We start from the raw sequence: 17286 nt of genomic DNA, 5'->3' as shown, positions 1-17286 counted from the left end.
CTCGCCTGGTCCATTATACTCCTGCTATGACTCTCCAAATATTTTAATCATCTCTGAAAACTTGGAAAATAGAACAATGCACTTATGGGGGAGAACAACAGTCATCAGAGTCCCAGATGTGGCCACTGACGCTGTTTGATTAAACTTCCTCTTAGATGCATACTGTTTGGCATAGATGAGACAATACTGGGTATAATTTAAAGATTGCAGCTTGCTTTTTTTCCCCTGCTCAGCTCATGTTATCATAAGCATTTTCCCATGTTACAAAAAATTCTTGATACAATATGAAGGGAAAAATGTATATTATTAGCAACTGAAATAAAAATTCCTTTTAGGGCAAAATTTGCTGTTTTAGAGAAAAAGCTCTGGGGACAAGCATGGGGAAGAACGTCTCATTTGCTCCAGGGAGCTAAGAGAGCGTGAGATAGGCCTAATTGGAACCCCCTTTACAGATCCTCCCAACAACAGTAAACCACCATCAGGAGATTCTGGAGGGAAGCAGGATGAATTTAGGCAGCCCTGGGCAGGGAATAGACAGAAAAACACACTTAAAAAGAAGCAGTTGGTAGCATACAAAATGCAAGGGAAAGAGCTGCATTTCATAAATTCTCCAAAAGTGGAGAATCAGAGCATGTTAATTAGATATCGGAGAGACCAGGGAAAGGGCCTCTGAGGTCCCTCAGCTGGTATCAGGTTCACGTTCATAATAGTCTTTTGGTGGTTGCCTATTGTTCCACTTAATGGCAGGGTCATTTAAATAACACTGAACAGCTTTGCACTTGGATTAATTCCTTGGACTTTAAGAGTACTGAAGTCAAATGGTATAAGCATTTTATTTAATTTTTTGAAAAGCTGTAATGTACTTAGAAGCATTCAGAATGTCAACAAAATAGCTGCAACATTCCACCTTCCTGCACCCCATCAGTTTCATAGAGTGTTATTCAGCAAACAAAACAATTTTTGTATAAACTGCATCAGAGAAAACCACAAATGAAAAACTTTCATCCCCAGATATAACTAATTTGTGCTGTGCACCTTCAGAACCTGCTTTAAATTTCCATGCCAATTTACAACCCTCATAATGTACCAGGCAAAGTTAGTGGCTACTAAAGATACCACCAGGACAGGGCACATTTGGTAGTGTGTTAACGACACAAAAGAAGGCACTGTACAGTATAAAAACTACCCTTCCACATACACATACACAATGGAATATTACTCAGCAACCAAGCAAAAAGAAACTCATGTCTTTTGCAGCAACTTAGATGAAGCTGGAAAAGATCATGCTTAGTGAGATAAGCCTGAAAGAAAAAGAAAAATACCGGATGGTTTCACTCATAGCAGGAGTATAATGGGCCAGGCTTGAAAATAATAAAAATAATGAAAAGCCATGTACCAGAGACATTTTGTGGGGGTGGAGTGGGGAGTGGGATCAAAAAAGTGGGGGGGGAGGCACACGGGTGACTTGGTGATGGGAAGCCTGCAGGGATTACAATTGAGATGGGGAAAAAATGTTCAAAATGATGTAAAAATGAACTATTATATTATAAAAAAAACCTACCCTTCCACAGCCTTACATTTCAATTTTATTTTGCAAAGGGAACAAGTTCCTTTATAAACAAGGAAAAATTGCTCTAGAACCAACGTCATCATCATTATCCCCACCCCATTTTTTTTCTTTTTTCAACCTTGATAACCAATACTCTATTTTTCCTTCAGCTTAGCAGCCCTCTTTTCACAAGGTTGCTTGTCACCTGCAGCGGCATTATTGCTTGTCTCTCCCAGCTTCTTTGCAACATCACCAATGGCTAGACCAGGATGTTCTCCTTTGATTTTTGGCCTTTACTGAGAGTAAAACAAGAAAGCAGCCAGAGTCCTCTCGGGTGTACTGGGATCCTTGAACTTCATTTCTGTTTCTCCCCAAGGGAGAAAATACGAATTTTCACTTCTCTTTCTTAACCAGCTTCCTCCACTTTTACCGTGCCTGCTAATTTTCCCTTCCCTTTCCCAGAGTTGGTCGTTCACCTCTCTGGGCCCTTCTTGGAAAACTCAGACGCTGACTGAGGCATCTGAGTGCTTCTAATTATGTTCCTCCCAGAAAGTATGAACAAAAAATGCATATGAGGACATTTTGCCTCTCTGCTTCTCCAGCTCTCCTTTGCCTGTGTTAATTAGTTTTCCTCAGTGGGTCACAGAGTCACTCAGTGCCAGGCTGCCTCTCACCTGCCCCAGGGCTTTCTCAGCGGATCTCAATGTATTCATCGAGCATTTAATTTATTAATTTTTAATGGTATCATCTTTTTTTATTTTTTATGCTAGTTTACTTTTAAGTAAAGTACTTTTTTCCTTACATTGGTATTACTTTTTGAACAGTATATAATTTCTCCCAGGTGTGGTCACGGATGTTCTCCCACCACCAAAGTACCCAAACTGTGTCATCATAGTCCCTTGTGCTCTTCACCCTTACCTCGTTTTCATTCCCTTTCTTCCTGCTCCCCTCCTGGATGGCTCATATATATGGTCAGCTTTTAAGTTTTCTCTTTGTTTGGCTCGTTGTTTTGTTTCTCTATATTTCATATATTTGTGAAACCATCTGACATTTATCTTTTTCATTCTAATTTATTTTGCTCAGCATAAACCCTTCCAGCTCCACCTATGTTGCCACAAATGGTATGAGTTTATCTTTTTTATGACTGAGTAGTATTTCATTGTGTATATATGTATGTGTTGTATACACATATCACATTTTCTTGATTTATTCATCTGTTTTAGGTCATTTAGGTTGTTTCCACAGCATCACTTATTATCACAGAGATATAAATCAAAACCACAATGAGATGCCATATGAGAATGGTCCATATTGAAAAAAAAAATCAGAAACAACAGTGTTGGCATTAATGTGGAGAAAAAAGAATCCTTGCACACTATTGGTGGGAATGTAGACTGGTCCAAGCCCTATGGAAAACACAATGGAGATTTCTCAGAATTAAAAATGAATCTACCATATCATCCAGTAATTTCACTCCTAGGTATTTCCCTGAAGAATGATAAAATACTCATTTGAAAGGAAATCTGTACTCCTGTGTTTATCATAGCAGCATTTACAATACCAAGATATAGTAACAGCATTTAAATGAGGAACTGCTATACTAACATATGGTTTTCCTTAAAGAATGTTTCTGAATTTATGAACTTATGGCCGTGACCTAAGAACCATTTCTCTGTAAGCTTGTTAGCATTTATCTGCTATTTAGGACCTATCCATATACCACTGCCTCCAAGAGCTTTTGTATTTTTTTGAATCTGCACAAATGAAAACAAACTCATAAACCCTGACACGTATCACTATTGCTCCCCCTTAAAGTCAGTGACATATTGTTTTATATTACTGTTATTAGTGTGTGTGTGTATATATATATAGTTTTATATTACTGTTATTACTATACATATAGTGTATATATATATATACATATGTATGCACATATATATATATACACCCCTTTACACTATACTGTAAGTTCCCAGAAAGTAGACTCTCTGTGCCTTTATTGTTTCTGCTATGCAATAAAAATATTAAAAGGGAAAAGAAGCCAGAAGAGGGAAAAGAGTGGGCAGTACCAGCCACTTTAACTTTCTGAGTTCTGACCCAGATTCTTAAGAGGATCAAGTTCTAAGAGATGCTGTTATTAATTTGGAGACTACACCACTGAAGTAGTTCTGAATAATGGAAGTGCTAGGAACAGAGAATGTGTGAACAGTATTGTATTCAGAAGTTAACAGGAGAAGGTAAGATGAGGCAGGATCCTGGCATGGAGTATTAATGGAATGCTTTGGGAAGGAGAAGTAGTGATCACTGAGAGTCAGTAGGAGCTCAGTAAGAAAATTCAGCTAATTAGGCCTTCCTGGTGGTGCAGGGGTTAAAATTTCAGCTCTAGCAAGCTACCCCCAACCTCTGTGGCAGAAGTTCTGCTGCATGAGTTTGCCCTTTCCAGGAAGCTGACCCACAGGTGGAGCAGACCTCTCCTGTCTATCTCACTGCCCCCCTCAGCAATGTATTTCAATAATCCACCTGTTCTGCTCCCCACTCTGTTGAATCCTTTCACCCCACCATACCTCTGACCTACACCCTAGCTCTTCTGTGCATAAGTAAATACAATAAGTCTTTTTAAAAACTCACTGGAGGCCTTCCCTGGTGGCACAGAGGGTTAAAGCACAGCACAAAGAAGCTTAAGCCACTTCCGCATGAGTGCATGAGTGCATGAGTGTATGAGTTCGATCCCCACCTGCCCCAGAGGTGACTGCAAGGTGCGGAAGACCTCTCCTGACCTGCCCACTGCTCCCCTCAGCAGTGTACTTCACCAGTCGGGCTGTTCTGCTCCCCACTCTGTCTCTGGTGAATCCTCTCACCCTCCACATTTCTGGCCTGTACCCCAGTTCTGTACGAATAAATAAATAAATCTTAAAAAAAAAAAACTCACTGGAAAATAAATTTCAAATATGTGCGTTTCACTCTAATGCCATGTTTCCAGATGTATGAATGAAGTGGTCCTGGACATCCCAGTTCTAGCTGCTATCACACTGCCACCCATGAAAGACTTCAGCATCTGCATACCAAATAAAGCAGAAGATCTTCCCAGCTGAGCACTGCCAAAATACATGAGCAACAGAATTCTGAGCAAATAAAAAGGTCATTGTTTGAAGCCACTAAGTTTCAGAGTGGTATATTGTTCAGCAACAGATAACCAAAGCAATGATTGGTAAGGTAGACTCAGGAATCTGATTGCTCACTCTTGCTTGGTATTTGATCTTGAGCAAGTCATATAACTTGTTTAATCTCAGTCTCCTCTGTCAAATAAGGACCAAACTGACATGATTACTGTGGGGATTCACTATTTTAATGCAAACAATTACTTGGAACAGTACCTGGCTGATTACAAACTGCTTAATATGAAGGTGAACTTGGGGATAGAAGTGGTAAGGATACAAAATACTCCTGAAGTGGAATTGTCTTTACAAGGAGGAAGCTGCCTCTGGATGTGCAGTTTCCCCTCCCCTAGGAAAATTCTAATCAAGAATGGCTGACTGCATATAGTTTTAGGACTGTTGACCCTGTCAACCTGAAGACTGTTCTGTTTTGGTTGGAGCTATGTCTTTAATGGAGGTGTTGCTCAAAGTGTTCAGTATGCTTTCATTGAATTGGCTTGAGCTAGAAAACTATATGAAGTACTGAGAAGTATTCATGCAGTTTAATCATGATAAAATTGAGATCACCTAGCATATTTTATTTTGCAAAGTGTTTTCTCATCAACTATTCATTCTCCTGAACAACTTCATAAGGTCAGTATTACTACTTCTGTAAGAAAAAGGGTTGGAAATGGAAGAGCTAATTAGTTTATTGACTACTGAATGTAATGCTTGGACCACCCTATTGCCTGTGAGTTCAAGTTGGAACATGAGACCCAACCCACCTCTCCAAACACAGAGACGAAAAGGCACAAAAACATAACAAGTTCTCTCTTTAGTTCTCTTCAGTTTCAGGGGTAAATAAACAGTCTGACATAGGTCCTTGATTACTGAGATGAAAGAAAGAAGTTAGCAAACAGAAAATAGGAGGCCCCTATCTGTTAGGATCTAATAAAATGTCCCACACCTATTCCTAAAAGCCCTGAGAAATAATAATCACAAAATCATTTGTCATTTATTTGGGCACTTTTTATGTCAATCTAGGGCAGAAACAAGATAGGAAGAGAGAATCAAGGCAGAAATTATGGGTGAGATAGGGTGGTGCCCCACCTAGCTCTTGTGCTATTCAGTTTCTCTACACTTGGGCATCAAAGATAGTGATCTTGGGGCTCTAAATTAGGACAGGCTGACCCCAGAAACAGAGACAGGTGGTCACTTTGCTATTCACTCCGAATCCCCACATGGGGTAATTTTAATAGTGTTCTCCATCTGTCCCACCTCAGGGGTTAATCCCTTCATAATCTGAGCTGTAATAATTGGGTGATCAGACAACACTCTAAAAAATCCAGGCCATAGTTTTGCTGTTCATTTGGCAAGGCTTTTCTTTTATTAGAGGAAAGGACATCTGACCTAGAAATTTTCTGTTTGAGTTTCAGTCTTCTGCTAAAGAAAAGTAGCTGCTCCTGAAAGTATGCATGCTTAGAAAGCACAGTTCACCTTCTTGAGAATAATTCAGTCACTGCTGCCTCAACATACAAGAACGGGAACTGTCAGAAAGAGACACATGATCACACTTTTTGCTGCAAACTGAAAAAAGAAAAAAAGAAAACCTCCTGGCTAGCTTGAACTAATGAGCTCACTGGTGTGTGTCTAGGAAACATCCTACAATGAACACATCTGCTATGATTTCTGTCCTTTGAAAAAAGTGACCTTGTTATGGTGGATGGCAAAGGAAACATGAAGCCAGATCAGGGGCTTAACTTAAAGCACACGGAAAAACCCCTGTAGGTGGTAAGGATCTGGGCCAGAAGTAAGCCTGGCTATTTGGGGATTAATCATGGAGGAAAATGGATTTTTTTTCCAAAGGGAAAAAACTTAACACCCAAACTACCAAGACCTGGTCATATTGGCCAACCACCTGGAAGGAACAAAGATGCCTCTGTCTAACCAGTTTCACCTTAAAACAATAAGTCAGTCTCACATTCACACGTTCACCTGTTCACTGTCAAAGGCCAGCATTACAACTCACTCATGCACCCAGCACACAGTAAACATTCCATAAAGGGTAATCAGCATTCAGCTAAGGCAACATGGAGGCACACCCTAGAATCCTATGCAGGTAGCAACAGCAACAGTCGGGTACTTAACTTTGTAAATTTCAAACATTTGCCAAATGTATTTACTTTAAGAAAGTTCTCTTGGAAGGAGAGGGTTAAAATTTTGAAGGTAGTTGGGAGTGTGTAATCAAGATTGGGTCAAAGAGGTCTTAGACCTAACACAACAGCTCCTGGGAGAGAGAGCATGAAGGAATATGCATCAATGGCATATGAATAGACCAGGAAGTCCCACTCTGACCTATTCACTCCTTTCATCAGAGCAGGAGTGTGGCCAGGCCCACAGTTATAGCATATTGTCCACTCTGCTTGTAGCCACCTGTGGTCACATGACTATTCACTGCCAGCAGAACACGGAAGGAAGTGCTATGCATTGTGTCTGTGTCAATGTTTCTTCTAGGATCTCTTTCCCTCCAACTGGCTTTTTTTGGACAGTGAAATACAACTTTTTAAATGTAATTTCTGATTTCCACAATTTATTTTCCATCGATCCATCATCAGAGCAAGCAAGTGGGCTTAACCCATACCCAGTACTTGATGACTACAAAAAACTCATAAGAAACAAGTCTTCCCAAGGTGATGCCTTCAGGGACACTCTGGAAACAAAAATCCTACTACGCAATTTCTAAAGACATGTAGTATACATATAAAGACATGTGAAAATTTTTTTGTTGCCATTAAAAACAAAAAATATGTGCATAAAAATAAGAATTGGTGGGGAGGTGGAAAATGTTGGCAAGAAATCTGACCTTTCTTATTTTTTGAGGATGAGCAGAAATTCCTGAAAATTCTTATTTTTCCAGTAACAACATGATGGTTCCTGAACATGGCCCGGGAAATCAGTCACTGACTGTCAGCCTCCTGACAATGGAGAAGGAGCTGGAAGATAATCTGAGCCTCAAGGACTGACTTCCATGTCCCTGTCAGTGGTAACTCCTGTCCCTACTGAAGTGTTCTGCCCTAATTCGCAGTTGTCTTTTCCCTTCAAAAAGCAAGATGCTTGCAGCCATGGTGGAGTTGAGGCTGTGCACACCAGGCACCATGGGGATCAGCAGCCTCCTGCCCTCTTGTGCCCCGCCAACTGTGGGGACTCCAGGCTCACACCATGAGTCTCTCCGCCTCTGTCCAGTCCACATCATAACTCTGGACTTCAAGTTCAGGCAGCCAACCTTTGTCTTCAGTTTCTAAATCCTCCTCCTCTGCTTCTTCCTGATACTTGTGAAATTTCAAGAGATGTCAGCTGTGGTCACTGGCTACAGCTGGCAAAATGATCCCAGGGAAGACATTGAAAGTTGACTTGAAAGACTATCTAGAACTGGCAGGTGAACAAGGAATACACTTCTTTGGGGATGAGCCATTATATTTGGGGGCCTATTTGTTACAGAAGCTAGTACGTTCCCAAGTAACACACCAGAACACAGTGGGACATGACCTCCATCCCTTGTAACTCCAAACAGAGAGATCTTAGCTCCAAAACAAGAGCCATCAGTCTCTGATTGAGTTGACTGATCTACTCAGCTGTGCTCTGCTGGTTGGCATCTATGACTGTCACAGAGGGTGATAACCATCTTCTTTACCCTTCTTTCCTTACAATCCTGACTTCTTTTTTTTTTTTAAAGATTTATTTATTTGTGCATACAGAACTGGGGTACCGGTCAGAGGCTCAGGGGTGGTGAGAGGCTTCACTAGAGACAGAGTGGGGAACAAAACAGGCAGATCAAGGAAGTACACTGCTGAGGGGAGCAGCGGGTGGGTCAGGAGAGGTCTGCCACACCATGTGGTTTTAGATTCTCAGTGCTGTGCTTTAACCCGCTGCGCGACCAGGGAGGGCCCAACCCTGAGTTCTTAAAAGTTAGAGTCAATTTATGGTTAGTGGTTCCTGGCACCAAGGTGATTGATGCTATGTGTAAAATGACCTGGTCACTTGCACACATCACGGGCATCTGCTGCACCTTAGAGAAGCACAGAGGAGCCAGTCCCAACAATTAGATGGAGCATGCTTAGGACTCGTTAGTTGCACAGGTGGGACAGTGTCTGCCAGGGGAGCTGTGGATAAATGGAGGACAGTGACACATTTGGGAAACACAGTCAGACTCATTGAGCACAGACTATGAGAGCAAGTACATCTGTGTATGGTTTGTAAGGGACTAGGCATGGGAGAAGGCTATGAAATTAGGCTAAAATAGGTAGGCGGAAATGCAGGGAGAACTACCTTTTGAATAACAAACTTTCCAAAATAATCTCTTGAAAAGCACAAGGTCAACTCCAAAGGGTAAGGATGAGCCAAACCTCCCATAAATTTAGGGAACTGAGAGTGAAAAAAGACCCTGCTCTCTTTCTGGAGTCCTCATGTGTGTCCCTAGAGCTGTCCTGGTGGGTAGGGGAGGGGACATTACAACATGGGGTAGGGGCAGAAGCAAAGTGACAGAGAAGGAACTTTCTCATATCTCTGAGAATGGAGTAGCTGAGAAAGTTCCCTGGGTCCTAGCATGGCTCATGGTTGCCATCCGGGGATGCTGAGGCAGAGGACAGCTTGTCACATGGCCAGAGACCAGTGGGAATGAAAAACCTGGGTAGAGGGGCTACCTTAGCTGCACAGGGAGTGGGTAGAACATACTGTTTATCTGCTGATTTGCTGGAGCATGTGATTCCCCTCCTGTGGAAAAACACACATAGCAGAGTTTCTCTAAGATGAAGTATACCTGAGGTGGTAGGACTTGGGCTTAAGGCCACTGCTTGCAGCCCCTTGCAGGCCCACTTTCTTGAATTCCTGTGCTTTGTCTCTTCCTTAACACCTGTAGACTCTCATCTTGGACTCTGCTTCTAGTTTGCACTCCTGCTAGGATTAGATGATCCCCACCGCTGAGTTTGGCTGCTCCCTGTTGTGCATTCAGCCATGCTAAAGCCCAGGCATTCTGTCCACATGCCCTCTGATATCTGACCTCATTCTTTCCCCCCACCCTCTCCTTTTTTTTTTTTTTTTTTTTTTTTGCTTCATTGCACCCACCTTAGTGCCAACAGCTTGAAGAGATCTCACCATACTCAGCAATCTAAAGTAGACTATTTTCTAAGCAGGTCTCTAGCTAAGTAGCAGATCAGGAGAAAAGGGGAATTAATTATTGGAAGGAGGAGAGTAAGTGGCTACCATGTAATATGCTTCTCAGGCCACTCTGACTTACATGTAGGGAATTGTATCATTCCAAAGTGTTGCTCTTATACTGTCTTATCCATTCTATGTAAACCCTGATATTCCTTTTAAATTCCTCCTGGATAATTGGGAGAGACCCCAGGGGCCTTATATATGTATGCCAAGATCTAGTCTTCTTGGCCACCATTATTTTCCCTCTTGTTTATTCTGCCTGCCAGGTGCTACTGTCTCATCAGTGTTGGCAACCCCAGAAGGGCCATCCATGACCTTGAAATCTGCCAAAGGTCTATATGTGGGAGTCTTCACACCCAGTTTGAACCCGCCAACATAAGTCCAAGGACATTAGTGCCCATGGCAAGCACACTGATGATGGTGTTGAAGGAAGAATAAAGCCAACATTGCTGACAATAATGCCTGTGGGTTGAATCGTGTCCTCCAAACGATATGTTGAAGTCCTAACTCCAGGTACCTACAAATGTGACCTTATTTGAACATATGGTCTTGACAGCTGAAAATAAAATTTGAATGAACATGGAGAAGGGCCAGCCCTTAGTCCAATATGACCAATGTCCTTGAAAGAAAAGACAGACACATGGGACAGACCATCATGTGAAAATGGAAAGCAGTGTTTGAATAACATATCTAAAGAGAGGGATGCCAGTGATTGCCAGCAGTAACCAAAAGCTAGGAGAAGCCATGGAGAATGCCCAAATGCCAGTGATGCCAGCTGCAGTACAGCCTGTAGGCCCAGGATCCACTAGCATTAATGAGAAGTGCTTATTTTTGCTATTATTTGCTCTCGGTTGTTGATTATCTCCTTGCACTAGGATGCAGGCAGAGAGAGGTGGAGTAAAGGTAACATTTTATGAGTGATAATGTCAGTCCAGAGCACCTCCCTCAAGAGCAAGCATGGTATTCCATGTCCTTTGAGATAAGCTCTTCCCCCCAGCAACCTCAGTGGTATACCAAGGTTAGTGGGCAAAATTTGTACTGGGCTTTTTACATTGCATGTTACTAATTAGAAACCAACTTCCTCTGCATAAGCATATACCCAGAGTAGCTATTAAACCCTGGTGAAATCTAATGTTCAAGAAACAAAACCTGCAAAAGAAAACATTAAAAGTTCAATGCGGCTCAGGGCTTGCTTACCGTGTCCAGATCCCTCTAGTCCTCATCTAGCTGACTGGCCTGTAGTCTCAACTTCCCCAACCAAGGGAATGCCATGGGTATTGACCTCCATGCCATGCAGCCTGTATGGATACATGTGAGAGTCATGCTTCTCTCCTGGTGATGGTGCACTTTACTTATGATCTCAGCTTGTATGAGGCCCAGGACAACCCCAGAGGGCAAGATCAGACCTTGATATATGGACAGATATGACGCAGGGTAAGGTCTGAAAAACTGGAGCTCTTCCTGATGGCCTTCATAACAAGGACCTGGGGCTGGAGGGCCTTTGAGTGTCTTCATGTACATCATAGACTTGTTTCTAAAGCTTCCCTTGGAAAGCTTCCATAAGTTAGAGGGTGGAGGGTAGAGACAAACAAGGAGCAGGAATTCAATTGGATTGAATTCCTGAGCAGGCAGTGAACCAGCTGGAGTTCACAACGGAGGATGGAGGTGGGAGATGGGAGGTGCTAGTTTCAATTCAAGTATCAATTTCAAAACTTCATTGATTAAGCATTAACCCTTAAAGATCCACTTCCACCCTAAACCCCCATTTCATTCATTTCCAAATCTCTTTGATTCAATATCCCTTTAATGACCCAGGGTACCTTTAAGGCAAACACAGGGAAAATTTAAATGAAATTGCCTTGCCTGAGGAATTTCAGGACAGGGCCACACTCCACACCCCTGCAGTTCCCTACACAAAGCTTTCCACTTTATATTCAGTAAAAGGAGGTCCCCAGGCAAAGGGAAGGTTCCAGGTTACTTGCTCTACGCAAGGGTGGGTGGAGCTCAGCAGGGATGAGAGAAGCAAAGAAGTAAACAGAAAGGAGAAAGAAGGGTAGAGGGCGAAGAGACCTGAAGGAAGTTCATGAAACAGAGAGAACTTTGAAGAAATTATGCTTGCTTCATGGCCCTGGACTTGTTGAAACAGATGTGGGTGAGAGACCTGAGGGGAGCTTAACAATGGCAGATTTGATTTGATTTTGATTTTGCACTTTTCCTTGGAGACTACTCTGGCTGTTTCTGACTCTTTTCTATGGGTCTCTATAAGGAGGTGCTTTAGGGCCCTCCTTGGTAGTGCAGCGGGTTAGGGTGCAGCACCTCAAGCTGCCTGCAGCCACTTCAGTGCAAGTTCGATCCCCTGCCCTGGAAGTGACCACATGCCACAGCAGACCTCTCCTGTCTTGCCCACTGCTCCCCTCAGCAGTGTACATGGCCAGCCTGCCTGTTCTGCTCCCCACTCTTTCTCTGGTGAAGCCTCTTACCACTCCTACACCTCTGGCTTGTGCCCAAGTTCTGTATGAATAAATAAATAAATCTTAAAAAAAAAAAAAAAGAAGGTGCTTTAGACTTCTGCAGGCTTTCAGGCCCCAGAGGCCCTGCTTTAGGCCAGCCCTGTTTGGCTGGATATTTACATATTTACCCATGAGGGGATGGGTAACTTCACATGCTGGATTTGAAGAATATATTCTTCTATATTCTTTGTCTTTTCTTTGTTGCATAATAATTTTATTAAAGTTCCTTTCCATTAAGGACTTCTATGTGTTGTTTTGATGCAGTGGGTAAAAGAACCTATTTAGAGTGGGCAGGTTTAGGGGTTTCAGGGTGCTCCTTTCCTTGCTCTGAAATAGTTCCCCTAAGAAAGGCAATTCTACTGAGGAAGCTTAGGACTAACACTGGGGATAGACTGGTTAGAAAACACCCTGAAGTAAGAACTGATGATGTTGATGATAAGGTCTCAAATGATTCCTCCTGTGTTTCTTTTGTGTGTGTGTTTTCTATTTTTAATTCTTTTTTATTTTATTTTATTATTTTATTATTTTTTAATTATTACAAAAGTTTATTTTTACATCATTTTGCACATTTTTTTTTCCATCTCGATTGTAATCCCCGCGGGTTTCCCATCACCAATCACCCGTGTGCCACCACCATAGTCCCATGCATTTCCCTCCCTTCTCCCCCCACCCCCCCGTTTTTGATCCTATTCCCCACTCCTCCTGTGTTTTTTTTATTCTTGGTTTGATTACCCTCCTCCAGAGAGACATGCTACCCAGCTAGAGGAGCCTTAACTGAACGACAAATGCTCCCTCGAGCCAAAAAGAGAGAAGCACACATGTCTTCTCTTGCTGTTTTCATTTGTGTAGTGTACCATCATTTTGTAGCAGACTTTTCCTGAAATGTTTCCCCGAAGTTCCTTTCTCTGTTCTTTTCCATTCTAATTTTCTATATAAGTTCTTTAAATTAGGGCCAGAGAGAGAAGAAAATATGAAAAAAGAACCCAGAACCAAATATGGGTGCATCTGGAAAAATCAACCTTCCCTGGATTTTTCAAGGTAAAGAGTCACCATTTTGTGCAAATGCATTATTTGCTTCCCCCAGGCTTGGCTGTGAAAAGCCTCTTAAGGAGTGAGAAATCCTTGTAAGACTTTAAAATGAAGGCCTTTGTCCCCAGCCTGTCACCACAGTTCCCTTGGGACTGCAACCAACCCCCTCTCCTGTAGGTTCCTAGGTCTTGGGTGAAAGGCTTCTTCTGAAAAAGTCCCTTCTAAACTATTAGCCTCATTTTCCTTTTTCAGAGTCCTGTAACAAGGATCCCAGTTGAAGAATATTTGAGGGCCCTTGTTCATACAACAGCTTCTAAAGCTCACCTTGCCTCCAGAGTCTGGGTTCCCTCACTTTCTTCTACTTGAGCCCAATGGGTGGGCCTCACCTCCAGAATGACTACTTCATCTCTGATTCACCTCTTTCTCTGTGAGTATCTGGGTCCCAAAGTTCTGCTCTCCATCCCAAAGTCCTCAACACATTTTTTGGAAGGTGGGGAGTCTCAAGTAAGTTATATAAATACTGGGGGATCAGCAAGTCTACCTTCTTTCCACAAAGTCTCAGGGAGTGAAAAGGGGAGATTTCTTTTCAAGCTACTTCATTTCTCCCTGATTCCAGGCACAGATTCTTGGATTGACACAATTATGTTATAACCCAGATATTTAAGTGTGTTGCAGGGCTAAGTAGGGTTAATTAGGCAGCTTCAGGGACAGTACTGACAGGGACTTCAGGAGAATTAAGGAGATTTCTGAGATAGAGACAGTAAATTACCTAAGAAGAGGTGCTGACCAAACCATATCCCAGAGATGAGGTCAGAGATCCAGGAGGGCTAGTGGGGACAGTAAATTTTTCTTTTTAAAGATGCATTTATTTATGCTTACAGAACTGGAGTACAGGCCAGAGTTGTGGTTGGTGAGAGGCTTCACCAAAGACAGACAGACTGATGAAGCAGGACAGGCAGACTGATGAAGTAAACTGCTGAAGGGGGCAGCGGGTGGGTCAGGAGAGGTCTGCCACGCCTTGTGGGTCACCTCCGGGCTGGGATTGAACTTGCACTGAAGCAGCTGCAGCTAGCTTGCAGTGCTGTGTCCCGAAGGGCTGCACCACCAGGGAGGGCCCCAAGGCCAAAATTTTAAGGCTACTGGGGGCAGTAAATTTTAGGAGACCTTGGACGGAGTAGTAAACGCTAAGATAGAAGCTGGAAAATGGGCATATCTGCCTGGAGCATATCTGGCCACTAAGAGAAAGAACCAAACACAAAGTAGGATGATGACATCTTAGGACAGAGAAAAAGGTGTAACTATTCCCTATGCACAGCCCTTGGGGCTTCTTCTGCCCCTCGTTGGCATCACTGCCTTGGAGTCCTTGCTTTTGCTCTTCTAAATAAACTTTCCTTTACTCTCTCAATAAAAACTTGCTTCTCTCCATTTACTTATATGAGGGCTTGTCAACGAATTCCCTTTCGATGGTTTAAGGATTACCAGAGTAAAAAGCAGCAACAGCAGCTATAATCATCGTAACCGCACACGCTGGCTTCAGATGCAATTGTATGGCGTGTGTGTAAAAGAATGCAGAAATATTTTCAGTTGTCCTCCGAAAGGTTGTAAAGAAATAGCAAATGAGTTCCTCTTAATCATTCTTCTCACCAGTTATCATTCAAGGCTATGAGCTTGATTCATCTGGCAGTGGTCATGATGGCAAGCTGTCAGAATAGGCTAAAGCCTCTCTTTGGTCTTAGTTTTACAGTCTTCTGGGGGGTGATGTTGGAGGAGGACTGAGGGTGAGGGATGTCCACTTTTAGTGAGCAAGAGTTGATGGGATTCAAATGCTAGAAAGGAAAACCTCTCCTGAATCTCAACTCACTGATGTCACTTTGTTACAGAGCACCCCAGTGTGAACTGGGCCGACTGTCTGTGGGGCCTCACCCGCACGCTTAAAATTCACTTGTACTGTAGGCAAACGCAAAAGGGTCAGTACGAGTTTATTTACAAAAGGGAAAAGGAAAGGAAACAACCCAGCGAAAGAGAGAGGGATACAAAGTAACTAGAATATCTTACCCGCTTTGCTGACATGGAGCTCTAGCAAGCTAACTGAAAGCTTGGAGTCACGGAGTCCAGAGTGCCGTTTCAGAGGGAGAGCGCGCTGTAGAAAATGTTGCCCTATTTATCCCCCAATGTCCCAGAATTCTGCTTAGCTCCGCCCTTGGGTCCTCGCAGTTCTCTCCCTGGTACTGCTGGGAGTTGTAGTTTCCAGTCACTGGAGTAGGGAGGTAGAGTCCAGAAATCGGGAGTAGGGGATGGAGTCCACAAGACTCTGTTCCTTTAGGACATCCTTCCCCTTAACAATTTTACAAAACAGAGTTCTTGATAACAATCAACAGAAAAGGGGAACTATACAAGTAACTCCCTAAATTCAAAGCGTGCATCATACTATAGAAGTTGCAATGGCTAGTTCATGTTATTAGCAAAACTCCAACTTCAATGGATGTGGATTGAGGTATCTGGTTCTAATGCACTCAAAAAAGTGATGCCTAAGATGATTACTGAAAAGGTTGGTCTATATGTGAAATGTTATTAAAGTATAAATCATAAATGACAATAAGCATGATGAATGCTATTTTATAATATTTAAAAGGTATAAATTATATGTTTTTTCCTCCAAATTTCATCTGTTTTTGTCTTTGTACCCTCAAGCCAGGGAAATGAAACCAAGTGCTGAGGTTCCAGTATTAGCAGTCACCTTGGAAGCTCAAGCACAGAAAAGATCCCAGATTGGATTGTTCCCTGGGGTGAGGTTTTGTTTTCCTCAGATTAAGTGGGTCAAAGCTGCTGCTGTGTCCTGGTGCCGAGGGCCCCTGGCAGTTTCTAACCTGCCCCACAGGGGAACCGGACTATAGCCAGCCCTGGGTGTGGAGATGTTGAAGGTGAGGTGGCAGCAGCAAGTGCAGGAGTAAAACCTGTGTCCTTCTGCAGGAAAAGGAGAAAACTGACCCTGGACTCCGAGGCCCACCTGTGGCATGGACATAAGATTCTTAAACTATCATTCACCCTCTCAGTGTGTGTAGGCAGTAGTTTCTCTGATGGTAGTATCAGTGTCAAAACACCTGAGGTAAAAACTACCATTGCCCCAAAGGACCAATGAACTGCCGCTACCCACCCCCAACGGTTCCAGTTCGTTGCAAAGTTGATATTGGTATTTGATAGATAGTTGTTTTTGTGATGAGAATCAGAAGGGCAGTGGAAGGTCTGGGCATCCACCTGGACAAGGTGCTTTTTCAAGGGCAAGATACAGATAAGAACAGACATACTGTGGGCATGCTGGGTTTGATACCCAAATGATATGGAAGTCCATGAAGGGCTTGAAGGAGTGGAGATGCACGAAGTTTATTAAGGATAGGAGAAAATATTTTGTGTTGGAATGAATTTAAGGACTTTGTCCATTTCGGGTGGGAACATTTTGCTATCCATGATTGAGCTTCTGGAAAATCAAGTCTAGAAGAGGTATCTGAAGGTGGGTAAAACGGAAGGAAATTCGAATTTCATAATTGCGACTATAATTTCTACAGTCAGCTCAAGGCTCTATTGCCTGCTCCTGACACAAACGCTCCCTTCCCCTCAAACCCCCCCCCCCCAAATCCTGCAGCACAAAGCCAAGCAGGATCCGAAGTGGGTTAAGGTATTATATAAGCCCTTGGCGGGAGTGGAGATGGTCTTTTATGTGTGTTCTTTCTGCTGCTGCTGCAGTAGCAGCAACAGCAGCCGCAAGAGCAGCTCAGGTTGATTTAGAATACGGATGACAGTGGCCTGGCGCGAGCCCACGGCTGACGAAAGCTGCTTATCCTGCTCGGTTTCC

At 42.9% G+C, this 17286-nt stretch overlaps 1 pseudogene; it reads right to left on the bottom strand.

Annotated features, from left to right (window-relative positions):
* Nucleotides 1-1704: 1704 nt before the first annotated feature.
* Nucleotides 1705-7933, bottom strand: LOC101623550 (annotated as a pseudogene).
* Between the last annotated feature and the right edge of the window lie 9353 nt (nt 7934-17286).

This window comes from Condylura cristata, unplaced genomic scaffold, assembly GCF_000260355.1.
Source record: "Condylura cristata isolate star-nosed mole 26May11 unplaced genomic scaffold, ConCri1.0 scaffold00010, whole genome shotgun sequence".
Classification (NCBI taxonomy): Eukaryota; Metazoa; Chordata; class Mammalia; order Eulipotyphla; family Talpidae; genus Condylura; species Condylura cristata.
This window is presented reverse-complemented; position numbering and strand designations above follow the sequence as displayed.